The sequence below is a fragment of the Triturus cristatus genome, chromosome 4_1 (assembly GCF_964204655.1).
Source record: "Triturus cristatus chromosome 4_1, aTriCri1.1, whole genome shotgun sequence".
NCBI classification, from domain to species: Eukaryota; Metazoa; Chordata; class Amphibia; order Caudata; family Salamandridae; genus Triturus; species Triturus cristatus.
In genome coordinates, this window is record NC_140585.1 from 729,574,090 (window position 1) to 729,591,407 (window position 17,318).

The following is a 17,318-nucleotide window of genomic DNA, read 5'->3' on the forward strand; positions in this document are numbered from 1 at the left end:
GTTCACATGGATTATTTTGGTTGCACAAGAAATTCAATGCCAGTAAGGCCATAGTGCATAACTTAAGAAAATATTAAAGAAGCACACAGAATGACGAACATTTTCTGATTCAGAAAGGGCAGTTTTGCACTGACAAACAGTGCTCTAATTACGTGGGTTCTCTCAGCCAAACTGAGGTTTACAATTTATAAGAGTAATGTTCCAATCTACATCAATGGGTAAGTGGTACCTCTACAGCTACCACTAAATAGAAGGGAAAATAAAACATGGCTGTGAATTAATCATCAATAAAAGGAGTCAGGCCTAGAGTTCCTCATCCATATTACCTGCACTCCCAAATGAAGCTTCACCATCCCTTTAGCTACTTTGGTCACACTGGTACGGTTATTCATCAATTGTTCATTAGACTTTGGCACCGTAGGAATTTCGAATAAATATCAATGTTTCCGAAGGACGGGGTGCTTCAGAAATCTACATGTCCAGTTAAAAAAACAAAAAAAGGGAAAAAAAACACACTAGCCCAATTTGGTGCAATGTAGTCAGCAGACAGATTCTCATTAGATCGCAGCTCTCCCCGATTATGCCAGGGCTCCTATTAGGTCATGGTTTGGATATTTTTAAGGTTATGATTTGGCACCTGTCTGATTAAACAGGATACTTAACACACAAGTATTCTATTTTTGTCAAATATTTGAATATTTACAGGCTTACATATACACCCGTTTTCGAGGGGCTCTGGAACGGGGCTAATTTAGGGACAATGGTAGGGGTCCGCATATGGCAGTTCTGTCATTAGGCCAGAAGTCTGATTACAACAGAGTTCTGTATAAATCATTGTTCTAAATTAATTGTTTATTTATTTCACTTACTTTCTTAATTTAGTTTCTCAGGAAGAGTGTTGAGAAAGGTTATAATAGATTTACGTTTAAGCTTTCATTCAATTCTAGGCCTGGGCGGTAAATTCTGCTCCGCCCGCGGAATTTGGGTAATTTCGCTTTCCGCGGAGAACACGGAATTGCCCAAAATTATGCGTTCTGCGGCTTCGTGGAATTTTTTGCTTGTTCGCGTTCTCCAAATGCGTGTTTGCGAGATATTTCCCCCCGGAGCACGCAAACAGCGTTCGCAAACAGGAAAAAAGCATTTCGAACAAGCAATTCTGCGTGATCGCAGAATTTGTGTGTGCTCGCTGAGATTTTTTTACAGTTTCGCGGAGCTTTGCGCTGCAAGTTCTGGTAACAGTGAAAATGTTATGGGCCCAATTCTTAAAGGTACTGATGCCTGTAAGCTTGGCTGACATACACAAAACTTCGTTTTGCACTAATGAAAGGATTAACTCGTGAAGATTTTCGTGAAAGCAAATCTATTCACTTGGCTGAAATGCCTTGCAAGTTGGCACAATCACAAACTTAAATGTTTAAGGTTATGCATCAACTCCTTCGTATACTGGAAAAGACTGGATATTACACCTGACAGAGGAAGGAGTTAAAGGTTTTCCAGTGTGGGAAGAGATTTCGCTCATTAAAGGATGGGGGTGTAGGGAAAGGAAAAAAAAAAGAAAAAAGAAAAAGTGAACTCGCACTCAGCAGATTTTCACAGGCAAATACTCATATGAAAATAAATGAAAAACAAAAGTCTGTTAGGTGTATGACTGGAAACCTGAAGCTGTTACAAGTTCCCATTCCTACTTTTGTTAACTCTAGTGAATTCCTGAAAGTTGTACATCTGCAACCATGCAAAATTTTTGGAGTGCACTTTTGTGACTTTCTCTAAGATTTGGGGCCTTAGTATATTATTTTTTACATGATGGTCGTAATGGATTTACAGGGATTCTCATTCAAACACGTTTTATTTAATGATGCCTTAGAAAAACGGTATTTAAAGTTGTCCTTTAAAATTGCATGATGTTAGCAAAACTGTTTAACTTTTGTCGCTTTTTCAAGTTGCTAATATTTTTATTAAGGGAATCTGTATTTTGAAAGCAAGCAGTTGCATGATTAGATAGCAAAACACTTTTCAACTTTCGTTCGTATTTTTTCAAGTCACAAATATTTCTTGGGTAGATTTTATGTTGAACGCAAATCATCTTTAATCTTGATTCCATTTTTAGGTCGAGCTTAGTGGCAGCGCGCATACACTGCTCACTCTGCGAGGCGTGCTGTATTAGGGTGTGCACTGGAAGCTCCGCCCACTCTTTACCCATATTTGCAATTGGCTTTTGTCACTGTACTTCTTAAATGCTGGCTTCCGATTCGTAAATTGGTTTGCTAGTCCCTCCTTGGTACCGCCTTATCTGCATTTGTTACCACCCCTAACGACTGGACCTTTTACTTGGCTTGTTAAATAGTCTGCATTATAAGTGGGTGAGCACTATTTTGTTTATTGACACTGATGGAGACAATGGCGGAAGTTTTTTTGTATTTGCCTGCTGACAGCCATGCCCGCTTCAGGGACATAGCGCTCAGTTTCATTTTTATTTGTTAACTTTAATAATGAGCGCGGCGCCCACTTCAGGGACACCGCACTCTTTTTTTCTCCTTAACTTTCATAAGCACGGTGCCCGCTTTACCGACACCCCGCTGAGGTCGCAGCACCCGATATGCTGCCAGGAGTAGCTGCTGATTCTTCGCTGGCCAATCCCTCAGCCAGTCCGCGCTCGCGTCCGCTATTGGCAGCCTCCCTCTCTCGCATGAGGGGGTGGGGCTTAGGGGGAAATAAACATGGCAGAGTAACCGGTTCCTGCCCCAGAGGCTCAGGTGAATGGGACCGTGCCTGTGCTGTTCTGCTGCTCTGTCTTCACCTGGCCCTCTGCCGTGTTGCATGGCTCTGGATATAAAGTGCTGAAGTTCCTCAACTTGTACGGAGACCAGATCGTCGTGCAGCTCTTTACCAATGAGTGGGGCCAGTACATCGACCTGCCAAATGGCTTCCTAGTGAACAAGAGGTGCAAAGTGCGATTTGTGCCCTTGAAGATCCAGGTGAGCACTACCTTGTCCTAGCGATGTCTTTGTGGGGCCTGACAGTTCCCTTAAGACCAACCTTAGTGCCCCTAGTGTTCAGGTCTGCCCAGCACCCATTATCAGATGGTGCTGCAGTGTCCTGTGCTCACTGTCTCCGAGAACGTCGTCATGTGCCCCTTCCTGGGTGACATCCTTGTTAGTGAACACTTGTCTGCATACTTTAGAAACCAGCCTTTGTAATGTAGGTCTCGCAATTGGGAGGTTTTAAGCTATTGGCATTCTAAATGACAATGCCTTTTATTTACGTTTCTTTTTTTAAAAAACTGCAAAAATAAAAGGCATTGCCATCTACAATACCAATAGATCAAAGTTTCTCAAATGCGAGACCTATTGCATTGCAAATGCTTGTTCTGGATGCGTTTGCGTATAATCAAGAAGCACTCTATGAATTATAAAAAGGCTCACATTTTTAAGTTTTGCAAACATAGGTACACATTTCTATATTGGAAACGCAGTCTATAACACAAGTTGAACTTTTAGCTCGTTCAATTTCACGAGTCCTCACACTAACAAAGGCTTTGAAATAATTAATTATATACACAGTTCTAAAGAGCCTACCTTGTATAACATACATATATATTTTTTTTTTACCATCTGACATTCTTCTTCATTAGAGCTAAATTGTGCCGCTGTAAACTGGCAGTCAAAGGGTTTGTGCAGCAAGGGGTGGAGACTGCTTGTCCAATGGACAAACATGAAGGCTCCTTGCCCTTGACTTAAAAATAATAAGGAATTCAGGAATTCCTCACCCCTAGTTGTCCTGGTGTTCTATAACCTACCCATTCTTGAATGCCTTCCTTTGCCCCCGTAGTCAGTCTATCACACATCTTCAATGCCAATGATCAGAAGGTCAGAAAGGAAGTTGGAGAAAAGAGAATGCCCTGTTATAGGCACCATTTGTAGCAAAGCTTAGACTTGCCTGCATATTGTCTCATGGTTCTCCCAATGAGTAACCAATCCAACCCCCTGCTGGCTGCATCTGGTCTTGCAACTGAGTTCTCCTTTCATTTCCCCACCCTCCTGAATGCTGACCAGCCATATCTGCTACCCAGTTGTCTAGGAGGCCACAGAGGGAGATTAATGAAAAGGAGGATTTACCATGATAGGCCCTAACACAGAAGGACCACATCTAGCCAATCTAATCCCTCAGGGAAAGGGTTTACCAGCTACAGAGATCTTTTAGCAGCACCAGCGTGTTACTCTGTTCCAAACTTCCGGATACTAAAGATCTAATGGATGTAGAAATAAAGAAGGTGCATGACAAATGGTGTGAACATGCTACAACATGCCTAAGAACTACACAGGTATTTTGCAGTTCAACTCTAGGGCCTCGGCACCAAATGTGGTCATACTAAAAGCATTTCTCTTTTTCATCCACTAGCAATAGGTACGACATATGTATCCCTTATATGCGAGATAAGTGCTAATTGATTAATGCTGCCCAGGTTAGTTAAAAGGATGTCAAACCTTCACCATGATCATTACGGTACGATACGGACATCCACATTAGAGCTTCAGTGGTGCAAAAACGGGAAGTTAGTCTGGGTAGGTAGATGTCAAAGAGAAAAACAAAAGAGGCAAGCATCTCTCTCAACTGTATCTTCCTCGCCACTGCTTCCTGTATGCGTTTCCCAACCAGTGCAGACAGTGTCCCTATTTTTCACTAACTGATTGTCACCAAATTAATTTTACTCCCTCACTCCTCCATCCACAAAAACATACTTGCATCAGTTTACAAGCTCATATTATCAGGACTGAGGTGCTCAAATCCAGTATTGCATCACTAAGGACCTGGAATGAGTGGGATGATCTTCCATACTACATATTTTTTTAACCTATATTGCTACACAGGATAACCCCTTATAGCCTCATCTTGACATAGCACATGCTTTTTTTAATGTGGTTTTATAGTTCTTCAATGGTTAACAACGAAGGAAAATGAAAAAAGAAAGAGCTAAAAGGAAGAAAAATTAAACAGTTAAGTAAAAGAAGCATTGCAAATACATTCATCTATATGTAAGGCTTCGCAAAGGGCTCACAGGACCATCAATTAGGTAGTGAAAGCTGCAGACTCTCCTGCAGCAAAAGCGTTTTAGGCTTAATGATCTCATAAAACACAGAGGGACATTTGAATGAGGCCAAAATACACCATGCTCAAGCTCTGCCAACAGTGAAAGCAATAGTCCAAAGCATATGCAATTTGCCTCGCGACTCGTCATCACTTGCCCCCATGCATTCCCTAGGATTGGCTGTCTTCATTAGGTATTGCTTCAATGAGTTCCAAATGTCCTTCGGAATGGATGTAAGGGGCAACCAAGTTTTGCATGAATGTTCATTTTGCAACCGCAGTTCCATTAAGGAGCAATCCTCGTCTTTTCTAACAGAAGTGCAATGGCTTCATATAATCTTTTTTAACAGAAGACTTTCTTGACCCATCTCAAGAGACCAGATTTCTGACCAGTATTTCATAATATTCTAACGTTGCCAGGCAAGATGCAAGCAATCGGTCCCATGTCGGTGATTTCTGGAGCACTTATTGTCTTCTGTAAGCCCCTTCACCTAAGAGCTTCTAGTGTACGATAGAACTGGTATGAGAACCTGAACTGCAACAACATGCTTCTACTGTTCAATGATATGGTGTTGGTCCGCACATACCAAAAGAGCCATTGCACCGCAGTTATTCCTTCACCTATAGCAGTTTCCACACGCTACAATAAGTGGAGAGTTTGGCTTTGCCAGTCATACTTGCATCTCGATAGGTCAGGGAAACTCATCTGCCTGCCTCCTGTGCTTGGAAAACCGATGTGAGTATGTTTTACGGCTCAGAATCACTGGTATAATAAACCTTGTTAGACTTTAAAGTGCGGATCATCCTGAAGTATAAGGATACGGCCAGGCCAAATGTTTCACTTAAGTTCCAAAAGTCTTGCGTGCGTATGGACTTTCCATTACAAGTGGTCAAAGTGTAGGATCTCACATATGTCCCATTGCTTTGGGTTTAAAGGCTGTCTGGATCAAAGGGTTGTATTTGATAGAGATCATGGGGTAATACAAGATTTTTAAGCCATAGTACTACGCCAATTTAGGCCATGTACATATATTGCAGTCTACCAGATTCATCAGGTCCATGGACCTGACATGTCTTCACATCAGTCTGGTGTTGAGCTGCATTGGGTCCGAGATCTCACCCTAAACCTGAATAAGAGGTAACCCAGCACTGTTATCATACCAATTCTTGACATATTGCACCTGTGCCACAGCTTACCCTGGCTTGTTTGCAGGCCCAAACCAGTTATGTGAGTGCAGATTTGAGCAGTTTAAGAAATTTGCTGGTAGCGGAATCTGTGTTACAGTAAAGGTAGAGAAGCCATGGCAACACTATCATTTTAATGAAGAACCTATCTGAAAATATACTTATTCATGCAATTTAGCATTCAGTATACCATAATTCTCCCTCAGAACTACATCATGATCCATGTGGATTCTGATCTCCTAATAGCGCACCAATGTCTCACTTCAAATGAGAAGGTACACTAGTTGACGGTTGTAGGAAACTGGGTTACACGTTTAGGAGGGGAGAGACCCTACTCAAGCAGCAACCACAATTCTTGTCAGAGTGAAACACAAGCAAACCCTAAATTAACCTGTTCTTATCCCTCTGGTAGCTTGGCATAAAGCAATTAGGCTTAATTTAAAAGCAATGTGTAAAGTATTTATGCAACACTTCAAACATTAATAATGAGAAAACACAACAAGAAAGATCCCACACCTATTTAGAGAAAGAGTAATTTAGAAAAATAAAGTAAAATGTAATAAATGTTTTGAGACCAAAACGACAACAATCAAATCAGTAAAACCAGAGGTATGCAATTTCAAAGTGTTAAATAAAACTAGTGCCTAAAAGCACAAAGCGACAACTATGATTTCCTGGTCATGCCAGAACAGGACATATTCACCCCGATGAAGACTGGGCCGGATGCATGGACCAAGTTAAGCCCACTGAAGAATTACTTTTAATACTGGTTTGCAGAGCATTGCAAAATCCCACGTTGAGGAAGCTGAGGGGCTTCAATACAAAGTAGAGGATGCAGTCGACAAGGGGCTTGTGATGCAAAGGCCTTGATCAAGGATGCATTGCGCAGAGGGGGGTTACTAGGAAGCTGTGGGCTGCGAATTGAGGTCCTGCCTTGGGGATGCATCGCACACTATTGGTTCAGATACTGCTGCGAGGAGATGCACCTTGCTGCGTCGGTTCTGCTCACAGGACCATATCTGGGCTGGCAGAGCACCTTCAGGTCCACTTCCAAGGGTCCGAGACTGGGGTGGCCCTACTTGAGGGGGCAAGACTCACACCAGGCAGAGTTCAGGTGCTGGGTCAAAAGGTTGGAGCCTTTTCGGTTTCCAGGGATATGATCAAGAGCCTAGCCAACTAGCCCTTGGTCATTCTGGTGGTTTTGGATCTGCATCTTGAATCCAGTTCTTCTCACTCAGGCAGTAGGGCAGCAGTCCTTCTTGCAGACCCCAGGTAGAGTGGACGTCCTTGGGGGCAAACTACCACTCCTGTTACCTCCAGTAAGTCCCACACAGCGGGATTGCCAAGAGGCCTTTGGAAACCATGCCCCCTCCACCACTCTGCAAACGCACCTTCTGGGACACTACTGGTTGAGGGATGAAGTCCACTTGACTCCCGACGGACCTTGGGGGCCAAGAGACTCTCCCGATACCTCTTGTAAGTCCTACACAGCGGGATTACTGAGAGCTTGTCAGAGGCCCAGCCCCCTTTCTCCACCACTCTGCAAATGCGACCACTTAAAAAAAAAAAAACAATACAAATTCACTAGAAAATTGAAGGTTGAAGGGACGTTATAGTTAGGCTCAGGTTTCACTCTTACAAAACCTGTGAACAACAGCAGTTATAGTTAGCTGAGCTAACTAATGTGTGCCTCCCGCAATGCACTGCTTATGACCTCAAATATTACTTCACTCATTACATGGTCAGTGACATCACTGACATCTCAAATTACATGATCCAAAGAATGACTGACACAACCACTCACACCCCCATAGAACCTTTCATACACCCACTCCCACATAACCATTCACAAACCCATTCACAGGCCCATACCAGTAGTTACACACCCACTCAGAGTCAGATCTACATACACATCCAGTCACTCACCCATAGAGCCACTCATACACCCACTCACTCAAATACAGCCACTGACATATCCACCCATACACCCACTCTCACACTGAGTCAATCACCCATAGAACTACTCACACACCAAGTCACTCACCCATACAATCATACAGCCACTTACCAGTACAGATGCACACACCCACTCACTTACTCATACAGATACTAACAAGTACTCACTCACCTATACAGTCACTGACACCAGCACACTCTCACCCACACAGCTAATCTCATATTCATTCACGCATATACTCCATCACTCACCTATACTGCCTTTCACATACCCAGTTACTCACCCATATACCACAGACACATCCACTTACCCACACAGCTATACACTAACTCACTCACCCATACAGCTACTGACTCACTCATCCATACAAGCAGTCACACACATCCTCACACACCCACACACTCAGAGAACCATACGGGTACTCAGACAATGAATCACTCACCAATACAGCTACTCACATACCCACTCACACACCCATACAGCCACTTGGACACCAACTGGCAGACTGATTCAGACATCCACACCAGTCACTCAACCATATATTCACTGAGACACCTAATCACTCGCATATACAGTCAGTCATGCACCAACTGAATCATCCAGTCACTCATACACCCACTGATTCACAAATACACCTTGGTATACATTTAACACTCAAACATATTTTTAAAAACTCAGTCACCGGGTGTCATCAGTGAAGTAATGTGTGGGGTCATAAGCAGTGCACTGCGGGGGGCGCATGTTATAGTTAGTTCAGCTAACTGTAACTGCTGAATTTCACTGGTTTTGTACGAGTGAAACTTGACCCCTAACTAGAATGTCCCTGTAACCTTGGGGTTTTTCAATGAATATAGGCAGTCGCCGGTAGCTCTAGTTAGGACCACTTTTCCAAACTATAGGAAAAGCATTTTTGGTTTGCTTATAACTTTGGCACTGTTTGATTAATCTTCATGAAACTTTACGAAAACAAAATGTTCTTTCACTTCAGCTCCTTCCTGAAAAGCTTTGGGGTGATCCATCAAGCAGGGGCAGTGAAAAGTAAAGGGAGGCCATAAACGAGTTTTCCCCATTCATTTTTCAATAGAAAAATTAAACCCAGCAAAAGCCAAAATGGCAGGACGGAATTACACCAAATTTGCCAGACAGCTAGATCTTTGTCCTGAAATAGTTCTTTTACTAACCTAGTGTCATTCCGTTCAATAATTTCAGAGAAATTGGGTAAAGCAATATAGATATTTCACGCTGCAGAGGATCACTTTAGGGTCTGGGTACTCAGTTCGAAGTTATGTAAAAAGTAAAAAAAAAAAACATTTAAAAAAACTTAGTGAGTGGCAGGGGATACTCTGCTCCCCTAGGCCTGGTGGGGTGGTTGCCAGAGGTAAACCCCAGGCCAAAAGTTATTTTTTTTGGTTTTCTTTTTTTTAATGCACCGCAGTGTCCTGCCGTTTGATAAACTCCTGGGGTGGGCTAAAGTCCGGAGGCAGAGCAAATACATTTTTGGGGGAGTGGGTGCAGCTCCCCTCCGAGCCTCCATCAGGCTCCGGGGCCCCCTTCCCCCAGGGTCATATTTACAATTAAAGGGAGAGGTCATGTGTCCACCCCCCATGCCTCTCTGAGGCCCTGGGGACCCCATCCCCTGGGAACACATCTTTAAAATATGGAGGGGGGCACTCAGCCCTCTTCTGTAAGCCACTAAGACCCCGGAACCCCATCCTCCAGGGCCAAATATAAAATGTACCACCTACAATGGGTTCTACTGGGGCAATGGGGGCCTTGGGGCTCCTTCCTCAGCCCCCCCCCAATGTATAGGAAATGGGTCTTCCCCAGGTGGGATCGAGGCACCCACTTACAAAATAAACAAAAAACTGGTGGCTAGCTCCAGCCACTGTGGTGGCTGGGGAAATCAACCGGGGCCCTTGGGGCTTCCACCAGCACCCCATTAACTGTTAGGTAAATGTGGGCGCTCAAGCTGGGCATCGGGCTCTCACTTACAAAATAAAAACAAGCATTGGCATAGCCAATAGGTCTTGCTTTTGGGACCTTATAAGTATTTAGTTATGAACTGTTGCATGGCTAAACACTTATAAGGTCCCAAAGGCGAGACCTATTGGCTATGCAAATGCTTGTTTTCTTTTTAATCGCTGCACCAGTGCTTTACTTTTAACATTAAAAGTTAAGCGCAGGTGCCGCGATTATAGCAAAAGTAAAGAAATAGATGTTGGTTTCTATTTCTTTACTTTTGCTATAATCGCGGCACCGGTGCTTTACTTTTAATGTTAAAATTAAAGCACCGGTGCCGCGATTAGCAAGCTAAAAATGCTACCGCCGGCCACAGCTTGCAGTGCATGTGCGCGAATGGTGCGTGCGCAGCAGTCATCACGCCATATGGCGCCTCTGCTGAAGCGTGCGCCCGCGCACATGCACTGCAAGCTGTAACCGGCGGTAGCATTTTTAAAGCCCTTACTAAAGTCTCTCCGAGCAGCGCATGCGCGCTGACTCAGCGAGACCTAAAAAAAACTAACCCATTGGGGACCGGAGCAGCATATTGCCACTTCAACCACTCATCACAGGCAGCAACAATTATATAAATGAAATTACAATAAAATTCAATATATAACTCTCTTGACTAATACTATAACACTCAGCAGTTAGGCGGCCAACTGTAGTTTATACACACTGCATAATAATTTCCTTACACTGCTAGTCACTGTCACACTCGCAAAGCGGCCAGGTCACTTGAAACCATGAACTGAACACCTCTCTCTCTCACTTCATCCATCGCGCTGCTAAGCGCTGTGTTTCATGACATGATAATCACACCTTGGTGGTCATCACGCACAACATGTAAAAAGTTTCCATATAGTATCAAAATGAAGACAAAACACTTCTAGCTACACATCCTAGACGGTGTAGCATGCTGCCCCTGTAGGCAAGTGCTTTAGCATCCCAATTAGGGGTAGTAAGCAGTATATTATTGTTGCAATAGAATACAATTGGCAATTTGGTCCCAAAGGACAGACCTACTAGCTTTGCTAATGCTTGTTGAAAACATTCTAGCACTAACCTACAGTCTGTATGTATTCAATATTAATACTGTAACATTTATTGGTGTGCAATAAAGTTTGTTTAAAAAAAAACTACAGTCTGTGTGCTACCGAGGCTAAAATACTCCTTTCAGACTAACCGGATATTTTTCAAAACCCCATATAAAACGCACAATAAGCTATAAATTGGATGAACATAACCGAATATCAAAATTAAGTATGCAAAATGGGATTGACACAAAGCACCTAATGGGCTAAATGTTCATGGAAAATTCATAACCCGGATGAATTGATACTGATTTGCACAGGAATATTAGATAACCCCAGGGATGTTCTTTCCCTCCGCCACCCAGGATTACCTCGTGTATCTCCTAAACAGGTGGAGTTAAACCGAGCTAGGATTTCAGAAGCTGAGATCTGTTTGTCCCGCAGCCAAAGAGCTATTCAAACACTCCTGGTGTGCTCCATCCCATCTTAAACATTTTACAAAAATTAAAGTTGAGAGATTTTCAGACGACATTTTTGTTTGCAAAAATGAAGGGAACATAGAGAAACCATTATGTTAGTGTTGCAAATAAATAAACTGTCTCACACAGAGGATGTAGCCTTACGGCTGGAGCGGTCGCTCTCGAATCTGGGGAACCTGGCTCAGGTCTCGGCAACGACGCTCAACATCTGGGCAAATCACTTAATCTCCCCGTGCCTAACAAAAATGAATGTGTCCATCTGTAACGAAATTAGTGCTCATGTAAAGCGCTCTGATACCTGATATCTAAGGGTCTAAACAGCAATATAAAACAAAAAAAAGTAATCCCCCCCCCCCCCCACCTATTGCTCGGATCCCACAATCCACCTCTATATCTCCAGGGACATGATGGCATTGAATTACATTCATTTGCCGAAGAAATATAGTAGTGCAGAACCGAAACCACTAACATTTGTGGCAAAAATTCTTAGTTTAAAAAACAGTACACCGAGCTCTTTAAAGAATCCCTAGGGCAGAAAATCGAGTGTTAGAAAGTAAGTTGTTTCAGGTAAGTCACGAGTGTGACACGTGGATAATTGGATTGTGCATAGATGTAATTGAGAAATGGCACTGACTTGCCCCTCGTGTTATCCAATATAGGGGTGCCTACTGGAAGAGGTCAGGGGCTGAATTGAGACTTGTAGGGAGTTTAAACCCAGAGAGCAGCATTTCACTGCCAGTAGGGTTTTGTGCATGGTAGAAAACAATTCAATAAAGTCCTACCTAAACATAAATAAAACAACAACAAAAAAAAAAAAAAAAAAGAGTACAGTTCACTTCTGCAGAAAAGATAACTCGCTTGGAACTCGCTTGGAAGAAGACAATACACATCCAGACAGTTGACTTCTGAGAACCTGCACATCTTATGGCTTGGATCATCCAACATTGTAGAGATGCATTTCTGAGAGCCGCCACAGGCCAACACGCACTTAAATGCTCATCATGAATGCCTTCTTCCTGTAGGTACTGAACTACTCAACTCCTTAACACGATCAGTAGATCTGTAAACCTCTATAACGAGTTTTGTTCCCTCGCCTGATTTGAGTTCTATTTCTGATTTATGTCATTCTACAAAACACCATTAGGATCGGCTATTTAAGAGAGCGAGTTACTGAAATTTTACAAGTTGTAGTGGCCCTACCTAACATGGCTGTTTTTAGTGGATGGGGCAAGAATGAGGAAACAGAGGGGAGGGAAGAAAGAGGGACTAAAGAATAGAGAGTGAAGAGAGGGCAGGAAACAAATGAGAAAAGAGGTCGCAGATGAGGAAAGGAAGAAAAGGATAGAGGGAAACTGAGGATAGAGGGACACTGAGGATAGAGGGACACTGAGGATAGAGGGACACTGAGGATAAGAAGTGGGAGCAGGTTGGGAGTAGAGTGTGAATAGAGGTTGCAGAAAGGAGCGAGGAGGAGAGGGTGAATGAGAGGGGGAGGGTGGGGAACTATCGAGAGTGTGTTGATATGTGCGGTGGTGTGTGTGTATACGGCCGGGAAATATCGGTTGTAGCCACATTGGGCACCACTTGCATCACAGAGGAAGTGGAAGACACAAACCGAGCTTTTTGTGGATGCGTTATAATTTTTGATTTTCATTAATATAGCAATCATTGCTACCAGTAGCCTGATCCTGAACTGATGCTACCCCGCCCTCGTTTGTGCGCAGATGTACGTGTGTGGACGAGAAGGCTGTTGGTTGGTGTAGACTACACACAGAATCGTAGCTGGTGTTTGGGCGACTACCGAAGAGGCCTTCTAGCTGCAATGAACAGAGGATGTAGCAGCATACTGCAGATGGCCATCTAACGCCAATTTTTCACAGGGACTCCAGGTGTTTCAGTCCTGGGTAGCACTGAGGAGCAGTGTTGAGGCAGCAGCACACGAAGGCTATCTTGCAATGCTGCCTGTATTTGACATGCCTGCAGGACAGAGAAAATAGCGGTGCAGAGAGAAGTATATGCAATTAAATTGAGGTCTGGCTTGTCTGGGTTTGAGGAGCTGTAATGTGGCTCAATGTGCATTATTCAAGCCTGGTATATTAGCGCCTTTATGCGCTGTTCATGATAGCAATACACTTGCACAGGGAACAGCAAGCGCCACGCGCACATACGCTTGGGTTGTACAGCTTGTATAACAAGCATTGGCCACGAAAGTCATAGCGATCACGATCGCTGTGAAAGCGAAAGTGATCGAGATGACGCAGAAAGGCGTTCGAGTGCTGCTGGCTGGCCTAGCGCATGGCGGATGCCGCATGCACGCTCACGTGCACGCAAGCGCTTGGCCAGCCAGCAGCACTTAAAAAAACACATATAAAATGTCTCTCCGAGCAGCGCATGCGTGCTGACTCAGCGAGACCCAACAAAAAAAAAATGACCAATGGCAGGCTCCTGCAACTGTGGCGGCTGTAGGGCCAGCCGACCACAGAATAAGGGCCTTTGGGTTCCCTACCCCACAACCCTCAACATAAAATGAAAGATTTGGGTGTCCCGGGTGGGCACTGGGACACCAATAATATTTTTAAAAAGGAGTGTCAGAGCCACTTAAATATTATTCACTGCTCCAGACAAGAAGCAACCCAAAATGCCCTGCAATGGTGAGCGAACTGAACTTCAAAACGCAAAACACCTCAAAACACCCCAAGAATTACCCAAGGAGTTCCGCTCCAGGTTTTATCTTGCACTAAAAGGCACCCTCCTCCGCACCATCAATTTTGCAGAGTAATAATCATAAGTAACTGGGACCACTCAATATTGGAGCGCTAGATCAGAAGGAAAAGTTAAAGGGTTTAATTACAAAGTGTAAAAAATAAGCGATAAACTCGGACTGTGTATGGGGGAATCAGGTCAGAGGGTCAACTGGGCCAAGTTTCTTGTTTCCCTTGAAGGGAGATGACATTACTGGTGATTGGCAGTCCCAGCTTCCCAAAAGAAGGTGCAGCTTCCCATATCTGGAAGGTCAACATAGCCCTTAAAACGTACCTCACATGGGCCCTACATCTATGGCCTCCTAAATCCAATCTGACAAGATTCTTGACTTCCTAGGCCAAACTACCACTTAACTTACTTAAAATGATTGTCCTCCCCCGTATACTATGTCACTCAGAATTTCCCTCTATGGATCCATCAAAGCTGGTTCCAAATGTTACTCTCCCGAAATTAAGTCTTTTTTTGGGGGCGACTGCCCGCCACAAGTTACCTATAGTAAATGTACTTGATCGAAATATGATGGTGGACTGAAAATGGCAAACTTTCAAGTCAATTACTGGGACTCCCATCAAATAGTGATTAATGAATAACTAAATGGCAGATGGGACGATTGGGTAGATCGCCTTGAAATTGAGAGAATGGGGTGTCGAACCTTTATGGGATACCTACATGGCGATCCAATCCCCAGAGATGTACAGGAGATCACCCAGAGCATCTTGCGGTCATGGAGAGCGACTTTGCGATGGACAGTCTGGGACCACAAGATAACCTTTGAAACTCCCCCCTGGAGGTAGCTGGTTGCAACACTGCAAAACTTACAGGGTTTAGGAAGTGGGTCCTCATAGGCATTTCAGTGTTGGGAGACATATTGCATGGGTCGCATTTTAAATCTTTTCAGAAACTTCAAGCTGAATTTTCCCTACACAAATCTCAGTTCCACCGGTATCTTGGTATCTGCATGTTAGGCATGCACTACAAGCACACCACGATGCCTTGATTAATGTGCTTGGCTTCAACCCTCTAGAGCCAAAGCTCCTTATGGGTCCTCTGAGAGAGAAAAGGATTTTGCAGGTTTAACAACCCCTTGTCAAATACTGACCTGGTCTGGCCTGCCCCCACCCCCCGCACCCCTCCCCACCAACTCAAGGCCTGCTTGGTGGGGCCACTGGACGACCCTGATTGAGAGATGCATGTATGTCCCCTAGAATAAAGGTCATTTGCTCTAATCTCCAAGTTATACAATTTAATTTCCTCCCTACAACATGCCTTACACCGGTCAACCTGTAGAGGACTAACAAGTCATCATCCCCCTTGTGCTCACGTTGCCAAGCAGCAAAAACCCATTACTTCAATGTAGTCTAGAAATGCTCAGTGATTCAACAATATTGAGGGAAATGTTCAACACCCTTACGCGTGTGCTGGGCACGACGGTAGACCCTTGCCCCAGGGCTGCCTTGGTGGGAACAATCAATGATTTGGGGGAAACGTGTGGTGACTGAACCTTACTGGGGACTGGACCAGTACTCGCTAAGATAGAACTCGCAAAGCACTAGAGCTCACCAATGTTCCCTCCTCGGTCAGCTTGGAAGATTGCCATGGACTGGTAAGCTAGACTTGAAAAGAATCTACAGAGCCAGGGGATGTCCGCGGAAGCATGAAAGCGTGGGGGTGAAATGGTAGGAATACTACAGACGTTAAGGTGTCTAGATGGGGGTTTGCACATAGTATTTACCTGCTCTGTTTTGGAAATATCGGGTGTGTGCTTGTTGAAAACCAATCAGATTTGTTTATTAAAACCAAAAAACACAATTACACATGGAGTTATGAAAACGGCCATACTTAAGCTTGTACCTGGCTAATAAAATGCAGTTTCCTTCCCGGATAAAATTAATTGTGATCTAAATATCAGTTCTTTATCCTTCAAATACGATTTCATTCTTGGATACCCATACTTTCAGAAAACAGTCACCCCATGCTTTAGATAACTAAGTCACAATAAAACATCTTGCACTCTTAATAGGATCCCTAAGAGCCTTTTCCACAAACACCGAAAGCAGGATTCAAGTTCTGTGAAGAAATACCTAATAAAACTCACATTATTTGCTGTAACAACACAAAAAGTGCCAGGACGCAATGGCTTGCGACCTTTGGGTGAGGTCCATTTCTCCTCTATGTTATATGAACTTGACAGTGTGGCCCAGATGGTGGTTAACATCAGATAATTCACTACTGCTGAGTTCCGCATCAGTATACAGATTCTCTTTGTTCCACTACTGATACCATACTTCCAAGTCTCGTCATAAGGAAAGCCAAACACTACTCGGTGCACCCCAATTTCCTATTTTGGCTACTGTTCATTGTCATCTGATATTTTAAAACAGGTTTTTGCATAATAAGCCAGTTTGTTTGTCAAGATGGGAGATTACATAAGGAAAGAACAAGTTCACCCTCGGATACAACAGGAGCTCCTAGGCAGTGCATTCTACCCATAAGTAATAATTGTCATTTTAACAGATTTGAATCTAAATCAGCAAATTGCAGAGCAATGTTGAAAGGATGTGACTTTTTATTGGCCTTCTGAAACTTTACCAAAGCTAACACAGGCTTGTCACTTTTTTTATATACACAATCACATTTTTTCCCTACAGCCATAGTTTCATCGTTCATGGCTACCATGAATTCTGCCTCGGTCGTCAGATTTTTATTTATTGAGTGATTTAGCAAGGGCATAAAAGCCCATTCTACTTAGGCTGCTTCCAACTATACAAGTCAGGTGAGCTTACTATTTCTCCAGGCTACCTCTAAAGTGTGAGGAAA

General features: G+C 43.6%; 1 protein-coding gene across 2 annotated transcripts in view; it reads right to left on the minus strand.

Annotated features, from left to right (window-relative positions):
• Positions 1-17,318, minus strand: part of EEA1 (early endosome antigen 1) — a 603,471-nt gene that overhangs the window by 561,834 nt on the left and 24,319 nt on the right. The gene's annotated exons all lie outside the window — the stretch shown is intronic.